We start from the raw sequence: 9,700 nt of genomic DNA on the forward strand, positions 1-9,700 counted from the left end.
CAAGCCAAGCTTATAAATCACCCCCTCCTTTCTTAATCATTTTGTATTAAAGGCATCTAAAAATGCATATCCTCAGGTCAAAAAGTCCATTAAAAATGAGAGTCCAAATGACTAAGGGAGGATTTTGCATCTGAATCTAAATCTGCAAGCAAATACAGGCATTTGTAGGAAGAGCTGTCATCCTCTAAGTATTTCTGCAAAAAAAAAAAACAACCCAAAGGGCAGGCTGGGAATGACTAATGGGAGCAGGCAGGAATGGGCTGATCCAAGGGCTGGTCCATGGGCTGGTCCAAGGGCTGGTCCATGGGGCTGAGCCATGCTCGAGCTGCGAGGAGACTGCAAGGAATTTGGCTGTGGCCGCCTGTCTCCACCTTGACCTATGCAAATGTAGCTGAGTAAAGGGTAGATTTCCTTGGAAAACCGAATTTCCCTGTTTTCTGCTGGCCCTTTGCCAGGCTCAGAGCAGGAGGGTGTGAGAGTCCAGCACTACAGCACTGCTGCTACCCACTTGGGCTGTGCTGTGCTGGGCACTGGGACAGACACTGGGATTGCCCAGGGAGGGTGTCCTCTGCTCCTGAAGCACCAACTCTGCCTGGTGGGATCATGTTGAGAAGGTCCTCATGAAATCCTGGCTGTGCTCAGGACACTCTGGCAGCACCAAGCAGGACTCTCCACACAGGAGAGTATTGAGGGGTTAGGATCCCCTCACTCCCCTCCCAGTGCATGCACCCAGGGTTGCTCCCAGGAGAAGATGGTTTGGGGAGAGGTGTAAGTCTGCTTTGGATGATGAAGCTTGGGAAGTGGAATCTATGGGTTGTGTGTTCATCTGGGGCAGAGAGCAGCCACAAAACAGGGCTCTGGGGCTACTGTCCCCCCACAGCACTTTATTCAGCTCCTCATGGATTTTGTGACAACTGTAATACCTGATGCTCATGGACAGACACCCTCAGGCATGAAGGGACATGACAATTCCCCTTGGAAGTGTCCCAGGCCAGGCTGGATAGGGCTTGGATCAACCTGGGCTAGTGGAAGGTGTCCCTGCCCATGGCAGGGGGTGGAATGAGATGAGCTTTAAAGTCCCTTCCAATCTACATCATTCCTTGATTCTACAGACAGCTTCCACACAGCAGGACAGGGAAGCCCACACAGATGGCACAGGTGTCCACACAGCACTCACCACCCACACACCTGGTGTGGGACACACATGGATACACAGAGGCACAGCTGGGTGCTAAAAATGTCCCAGTTTGGATCCCTGCTGGGGTACAGGGTGTGCACCCAAAATCCAGAATGGATTTCAGGAGGAATTTTTCCATGGAAAGGGTGGTCAGGCATTGGAACTGCCCAGGGAGGGGATGGAGTCACCATCCCTGGTGGAATTCAAGAAACAGTTGGACATGGCACTCAGTGCTCTGGTCTAGTTGACAAGGTGGTGCTGGGTCACAGGTTGGACTTGATGATCTCAGAGGTGTTTTCCAACAGAAATGATTCTGGGATTCTGTGTAATATAATTTCATAGTATGTTAAAGGGTTGGAATGGAGCTTAGAGATGTTCCAGCCCCAACCCCTGCCCTGGGCAGGGACACCTCCCACCAGAGCAGGTTGCTCAAGGCTCATCCAACCTGGCTGTGAACACTGCCAGGGTTGGGGCAGCCACAGCCTCCCTGGGCAACCTGGGACAGTGTCTCACCACCCTCACAGGGAAAAAAACTGCTTAACTTTGTCTCAGCAACACCCAAAGGTGCAGAAGCCCCAGGAGCTTTGGAGGATAACTGTAGTGCACAGGCACAGCCACCTCTGGCTCCTGAGCATCCTCCTCCTGGCTGGGAGCACCCACAGACCCAGATGTGAACTGCACAGCTCAGGTCTCTCCTAGTCTAAATATGTATTGGAAGGAAATTCCAGCTCAGGCCCCTCCTGGCAAAGCTCTCTGCTCTGTTCTTGTGGATTGAGCACACAGGACCTCTGACTTCCAGCTGTAAATATCTTGTAGTTACACAAGAGGAAGCAGCACAGCTCATGTGCATGGGAATTATCCCATCTCCCAAAACTTTGCTGGGCCTGGAAGCCATCTGTGTGACCCTTCCTGGGGTCAGGGGGGAGACATTCCGTTTTTCCTGTGTCATTTGGAATGAAAAGCCAAAGATTGGCTGGTGCTCTCAGCAAGACACTGAGTCCATGTGTTGGGATGCTGTGAGCTATTTTCTTTAAGCAGGATTTAGCAACACCCAAGTGTGTCCAGCCAGCAGCCACCAGGGACACAGCTGGGAGATGTGTCACAGTCCTCCAAGGAAAAGGTGACAAAAATGAGCACAGCTGAAGGGCTGAAACCTTGCAGGACACATCAGCTGCAAGGGGAACTGGTCACAGTGTCTGGGGAGAATTTCAAGCATGGCCATGGAGATGTGTGGGAGCACTGGATGGTAGAAAAGGTGGAATTGATGGCAATTCATGACCTGTGTTTGCTGGTAGTTGTACAGTATCAGTCAGTAGCAACCAGAGCAGAAGTTTCAAATTAACTGGTTTAAAGTTTAGACATTTGGTTTAAACTAACTCCATACAGGTGAAGTCAAATCCATCTCATTTTAACTCCATGGACCACCCAGGAGCCTCACTGAGGACACACACCCACACCCCAGGAGCACTCAGCAGATGGGTTTGAGATGTCCAACTCCAGGTATGACAAACCAACCCCCAAAGAGCCTATTTCTCCTCAGTTAGAATAAAATATTACTTTCAATACCTAACTGCTTGAGATGGAGCTGTGCATCTCCTCTTTGCACCTCTCCTTCCCACCAACAGAAGTGCACACTGGGGATATGCCAATAAACCAGGGAATATCCTGACTTTCCAAGCAAGGCTTTGCCTCTGCTCCCTGGGATGGGATCTCTAGGGGAAGACCTGGCTGGTTGTGTAGTTTCATGCTAAGGAAGATCATCATGAGCTTGTGTTGAAGGTCACTGTGGACTTGTTGTGTTGAAGGTCATCATGGGTTTGGTGGTTGGACCTGAAGCCATGGAGCTGGAGCCTTTTTATCCTGGGTACTGCTCAAATGTGGGGTGAAAGGACACACTTTGCCTTGACACACCAGATGGGAGGCAAGAGGCTGATGTGACCATGGGTGGAGGCAGCAAGGCCATTCCAACCATCACAGGTAACAGAGCTCCCTGCCCATGCCAGTGGGTGCTAGGGACCTTGTTTAGCCTCCCAAACCTTTTCCTGACCTGTCCTCTGGAGATGGCACAGCCAACATGGGGTGGTAAGCCCCAAATTGGCACTGTCCTCCCCCAAGAAAAGTCCAAGCCATGCCTGGGGGGAGGGGAGGTGGGCTGGATCCCACTGGGATGTTTCCTACCGGGAATAAATGAAGCAGCACAAGGAGGAGGGGAGGAAATTACACCAGATAGAAGACTTGTTTACCACACCTCCTGCTGATCCCAGACAAGAAAAATGGTCCTTGACTTCCCCCATCCCTTGGCAATCCCAGAGGTTGTTTGGATGTGTTGGGAGAGGCGCTGGGGCTGTCCCAAGTGCTCACTGAGGGATGTGTGTTCCCATTGCTCCCAGCGGCCCAGGCGAGACTCAGATTTCCTGGAGATGCTCTTATCTCGTCCTGCCCAGCTCTGGCTCTGCAGTGAGGGCTGAGCAGCAGCCCCTGGAAAGGCTGTTCTCTGCCCTTTCACAGGCTGTTCTGCCCCTGTGGCTCCCAAACACACCAGGAGCTGGGAAACCCTGGCAGCTGTTGGAGCTGCACTCCCAGGGAAGGCTGTGGTGCACCTCAGGATGCACTGCCCAGCCTCGGGGCTTGGAGGCTTCATACAGGTCTGTGCCCCCAGCTCAGCTTCTGTGAGCTAGGAAAGGTCATGTTGAGTTGGGTATGGCTAAATAATCCTGCACAGTCCTCAGCAAACCCCTCTGGAAGCTACAGGGCATGTACACGAGAGTGTTGTGACATGGACTGCTCTGGCAGCACTTTTCCATCACATTGGTTTGCTGGAGCTCTGAACTGAAGTATCATAGAATCACAGAATCCCAGAATGGTTCGGGTTGGAAGGGATCTTAAAGCTCATCTCATTCATCCCCCTGACATGGGACACCTTCCACTAGAGCAGGTTGTTCCAAGCCTCATCCAACCTGGCCTGGCCAGGCCTGACCTAGGTATCAAATCAGATACTTGAGACCAGTAGCATTGTGTTATTACCTTCATTATTTTCTCATTGTCCTGGATGTGAGGTTTGCTGTCTGTGCTCACAAAGGAATACAGAGAGGATGGCAGGACCCTGGGCTGGCAGAATCATAGGATCATCAAGGTTGGAAGAGACCTTTAGGATCATCAAATCCAACTGTTCACCAGTACTACCATTGTAATCCCTAAACCACTAAATCACAGTGTCATAGTATGTGCCACAGTATGTTAAGGGGTTGGAATGGAGCTGTGATTCCTCCCAGAGCTTCCAGTTTGTTTCTTATGACAAACTGGAGCTTGTGATTCCTTCCAGAGATTCCAGTTCACTTCTTATGACAAACAGCAGAAGAGGAGTTTGTGGGAGGAAGCTGTGCCTGTTCTCCAGGGAAGTGCAGGGGTTTACTCCTTCCCTGCTGCAGTGCAGGGATATGTGTGCCAGAGCTGCTGTGCTTCCCCTCCCCTGGTCCCTGCATGGGGGACAGAAGGGAACCACTTGCCCCTGCAGCTCCTCACACTGTCCCTGATGTCTTACCAGGTCAGTCAGGGGACACAAAAATAGATGTTTTCAGGCTGAATCACAGAGCTCTCCTGGAAAGCAGTTGATTGCCACCTGCAGCAGGTGGGTGAGGGCTCCCTCGGGGCAGCTGGGTGTAATTCCTTACTGGATTGCACATGGAATAAGGATTTGGCCACTCGTGCTCTGTCTGGGTTGAGTAATGTCTCTGGCAAGAAACAGCAAGTTTGGGAAGTGTGTAATGGTGCCTCTCGTGCCATAAGAGCCTCGAGGGAACCCTGGCTGGGAGGGAGGAGGGCATGGACCACCCATGCAGGCACTGCCTTCTCCCCTGCCCCAGGGCTCTCCCATGGGGCAGGAGCTGGCAGTGCTGGGCACATCCTGTGCCCAAATCCATGGATCTGCCTCCTCCCTGCCAGCCAACCCTCCCTCAGGGTCACCAGGGGCTGCCAGAGGAGGCAGCAGTGTGTGTGACCCCTCTGTGTCCTCAAGGCAGAGTGAAGGCTCAGCTGGAAGGGGAGGAGGGAGAGCACATCTCCATCTGAGTTCTGGGCAGATTTTATCACAATCCTGAGGAGTGCAGTCAGACAGCAGGAGGGGACAGGGGGAGAGCTGGAAGGGACTGAGGTGGGGCAAAACAGGGAGGATTGTCCCAGAAAGACAGCAGGGAAAACCCAACAAATTCAACTGAGCCCAGAAATTCCACCTGAAAATACCCTGGAGTAACCCCAGAGCAGCTCTTCTCCAGGACAGGCAGTGTTTGGGAGCTAGGTGAGCTGTCACCACCTCCATCCCTGGGGCAAGTAGCTTCCCCCAGGCATATTCTGTCACTTCCATCCCTCTGGCCATCCAGCAGGGAACCTGGACACTCCTCTGCCAACCCTTTGGGAGTGCCAGTAACTGCTCCCATGGAGCATCATGAAATAAAGAGGTGTTTGGTGAACACCCTGAGGCAGAGCCAGGAGTTTCAGCACTGAGGTCACTGCTGTCCCAGCCCCAGCAAGTCCCAGCCCTGTGCTGGGAGGAGCAGGGATGGAGGGTACACCCAGCTCCCCTCAATCCAAGGGAGAAAGGGAGAGGGAGGAAAAGAGCTCAGAGCTGATGTTATTCCACCTGAAAAAGCCATGAGCCAGCTGCTGTGTGGGTGCTGGTCACCCATCCCAGAGAGATGAGGGCAGTGAGATGGCTCAAGGGAAATGCTCTCCAAGGAGCCATGGAGAGAAGCTGGGAAAAAAAAGCAGGTCTCAGCCCTGCAAGGCTGAATGAATGAGAGTAGGAGGGTTCAGGTTCAAAATAAGGAAACAGAGGAGTTTTTACAGTGTGTAGTTATACTGCAACACCTTGGCACAGGTCCTGTGGATGCTGAGTTTGTACGGGTGAGCAGAGGAGTTCAGGGAAGAGGTTTCCATTGGGATGGTTTTCTGTGCTGTAAAGCATCCCCAGCTGGAGCAGTCCCTGCCCTGGGACAGTCCAGCCCTGCAGGGGTGGTGTCAGCAGCTCTGCAGCATCCCACTCCAGGCTTGGGGAGAGTGACATAGCTCCGTGCAATTCCCGGGATCAGCCCAGCCTGGAGCTGCCCAGGAAGCCTGGGTGGCACCAGACAGTGATGCCAAAGGGTTCACCAACCCCAATGGACACACAAGTCTGGTGCTGAGGAAACACATTGACATCAAGTACTAAGGAGGCTTCCAGGAGCTCTCTCTGGTTCAAACATTCCTGGAAATGAATAATCACTTCCTCTGGGAGCTCCTGCCTCAGGAAGAGCTGCTCCAGCCTTGCTCTGGAAAAAGCAGCATGAGGACAAGCCGAGCTGTCACAGCTCCAGGCTGGGCTCTGGCAGGGCAGGGAGCCAAAGCCACTTCTGGTGTGACACAGATCCTGCCTGTCCTGGTCACATTCAGCCACATCACTTCCCTGTCCCTGCAGAGCTGGATCCATCCTCCAACGCTGACCCACACCATTCTTCTTCCATGGGCTGTGGCCCTTTCCACATGCCTTTGTGATGTGCAAGGGGGATGGAACAAATTCCAGGACTTATTGTCTGTAGCCAGAGGTGATAATTTTGTGCACAGCCAGAGAGATCCAGTGGGGAAATGCCTGTGGAGCCACCTGAGTCACTCATACCCCCAGGCTGGGTCCTGCTCAGGATCACATCCAAGAGGTCTCAGTGACAAGGAGGATGTGCTGGGAGGGTGGTGTGGTCCAGACCTGCTGGATGGAGGGAAAGCACAGTGACAATGTATATCTTTTCCTTGTGAAAATCCTTGTGCAAGCTCTGTTTGGGGAAACTGAGGCAGAGAGCAGAGGCAGAGAGCCAGTGCAGCCCAGTGTCTCCCACAGGGTCAACACTGAAGCTCATGTAATGAATGCATCCAGAGAAAGGGGAGCTGAGCTGTTTGGGATTGACTTTGGTGCACATCAGCCTGCAAAGGAATATAAACACAGCTGGAGACTGGGCTAACTGGGCCAACTGGTCTCCTGAAGCTGCAGGAGGTGCTGCACATTCTTGTGGGGAGAAGCCAAGGGACAAAGAAACATTTGGAGAGACAGGTGAGGCTGTACAAGGGCCATGTACAGGACAACAGGAACAAGTAGAGACATTTTTGCTGATTTTAGGCTTATTTCCTAAGGAAATGACCTCTGCAGCAGCACACTGAGTGCCAGTACCTGCCTCTGCCCCAGTAGCCTTTAAACCTGACTCAGCTGAAACCCATCAAAGATAGAAAAGCTCCCCATGAAGCTTAAATCCCTTTTTAAAGGTGTGCAGTGCTGACTGGGCTAGGGCTCAGCTGGTGGCACTGATTGAGGAGGTGGCTCTGGTGGCACCTCCAGCACAGGGCCAATGTTTCACCTCTCCTTTTAACTGGTTCTGGAGGTGCTTTATGCTGTCATAAGCACCCAACAATGGTTGAAGTCCTGGGGCCTAGTTACAACAGAAGCTTTGCTGTGCTTGGCTGCTGCATCCAGGTAGGAAAGTGTGGATGAGTGAGGCTGGGACTGCCAAGAGAAAGCAGGGGAGGGTGACCTAGAGAAGGGAATGCTGAGCTGAGTCTGGGTGAATCAGCAACCTGGAGGGAGTGGATTGAAAGGGAAATCCCAGGATTGCCTGCAGCTCCTGCCTCTATCCCTTGCTCAGCTCCCAGTGTTGGCAGTGGGTGAGACTGGGATGTGCAGAGCAGTCCCATCTTTGCATGCTTGGTTTGTTGGTGATGCACAGCCAAGTGCCCTGGGTAAGGGAAAAGTGGAAAAAACAGCTGCAGGTTGTGCTCAGGATAGGGGGAATGGCTTGGAGCTCCAGGCAAGGAACTGGCACCAACCCTTTGTCTAACCAAGGGCTCAGGGACCCTGCAGTGCTGGCTGGGGGATGGCCTGTCACCCCAAGGCTCTGCAGGAGCCAGAGAACACCAAGAAGACTCCAGACCCAAAAATAACCATTGGAATGGGTACATAGACTCGAAGGCTACAAAAGCCTAGGGATTCCTTTGGTTGAGGCCCCTCCCTGGGGGCAGCTCGAGCTGTTCTATGGTCACTGCAGCAGCATTAAGTGACTTAAAGGAACCACCTCTGGGCCTTGGGTTGCCCTTCCAGCACCTAAAGGGGCTCCTAGAGAGCTGGAGAGGGACTTTGGACATGGGCCTGGAGGGATAGGACACAGGGAATGGCTTCTCACTGCCAGAGGGTAGGGATAGATGGGATAGTGGGAAGAAATTCTCCCCTGTGAGGGTGCTGAGACACTGGCACAGGTTGCCCAGAGCAGCTGTGGCTGCTCTGTCCCTGGAAGTGTTCCAGGCTGTGTTGAATAAGGCTTGGAGCAACCTGGGCTGGTGGAAGGTGTCCCTGCCCATGGAACTGGATTGTCTCTAAGGTCCCTTCCAACCCAAACCATTCTATGCTTCTATGACTTCACTATGGGAAACTTGTCTGGGTGAGTGTGGGCTGTGCAGGGAGTGAAGGGGGACACCCACCAGGTCACTGGAACCTCCTGCTCCAAAGAGGCTTTGCTCCCACCCACACTGACTACTTTTGTCACATAATGAAGAACTTTGAAAGCAACAGAACTGCTTGAAAGGCATATATGACAAGAGGAGGGTGCAGGTGCTCCAAAGCTGTAAATGTCATCTGAGGCATGTTTATTTTTCCTGCAAAGCCACAGAAGGAGTTAAATATGGGATTCCAAAGGGTTAACCTAGAAACAGGGACCTGTGCTCTTAGTTCCCTTGGGATCACAATCCCCAGAGCCAGATCCCAAGCCTTTCAGTCAGGAGCTGCACTGGATGGTGCCAGGCAGGAGAGTGGTTGCTCCCTAACATCTCCACAGTAACTCTGTTTGTTGGCAGTGAACAGCAACCTGCAGTCTGTTCCTGACCTGTGTCCCTGAGGGGGGTGGGAAAACAGGGAAAAAGAATCATTTTGCTACTTAGCCATACACTAATCTGTTTGTTTTGTATCCCCACTATAGATTGAGTGAGAAAAATGAGTAGTTTCTTAAAGAAAATCCTGGAGCCATCAGAGCAGGAGGTGTTTGACCACTTGATAGGGATAGAAAAACCTTCTAGTGACACCTTCAGAAGCCAATACACAGGTAAGAGCTGCCCAGGGCTGGGGGGTGGTGCTCTGTGCCAGGGTGATGGGCAGGAGGATACCCACAGTATGGGGGCATTTCCCTCACTCTGATTTCCTGCAGAATTTGGGAGTTTCTTATTTATAATCTTAAATATCCACTGGGCTGAAGGTTCACCCTTGACTGCAGAACAGTAGTGAAGCTGCACCTTTGTGTCTGTAGCTGCCCAAGTGGAGAGGGTTCTGTGTTTGGGGCTCTGCTGTGCTGAATGTGAAGGTTTAAAGTGCTGTTTGACCTTGGTTAGCTGTGTTATGTCCTCCAGGACTGGGGGAAGCTTTCAGTCCACCTGGATCTCCACAGCTCACAGTGGAGTCAGGAGTTCCCTCTTTAGTAAACATGTGATGCTGAAATACCTGAAAACACTGGCATTTCTTACAGG

This window comes from Acanthisitta chloris, unplaced genomic scaffold (assembly GCF_000695815.1).
Source record: "Acanthisitta chloris isolate BGI_N310 unplaced genomic scaffold, ASM69581v1 scaffold14843, whole genome shotgun sequence".
Lineage (NCBI taxonomy): Eukaryota > Metazoa > Chordata > Aves > Passeriformes > Acanthisittidae > Acanthisitta > Acanthisitta chloris.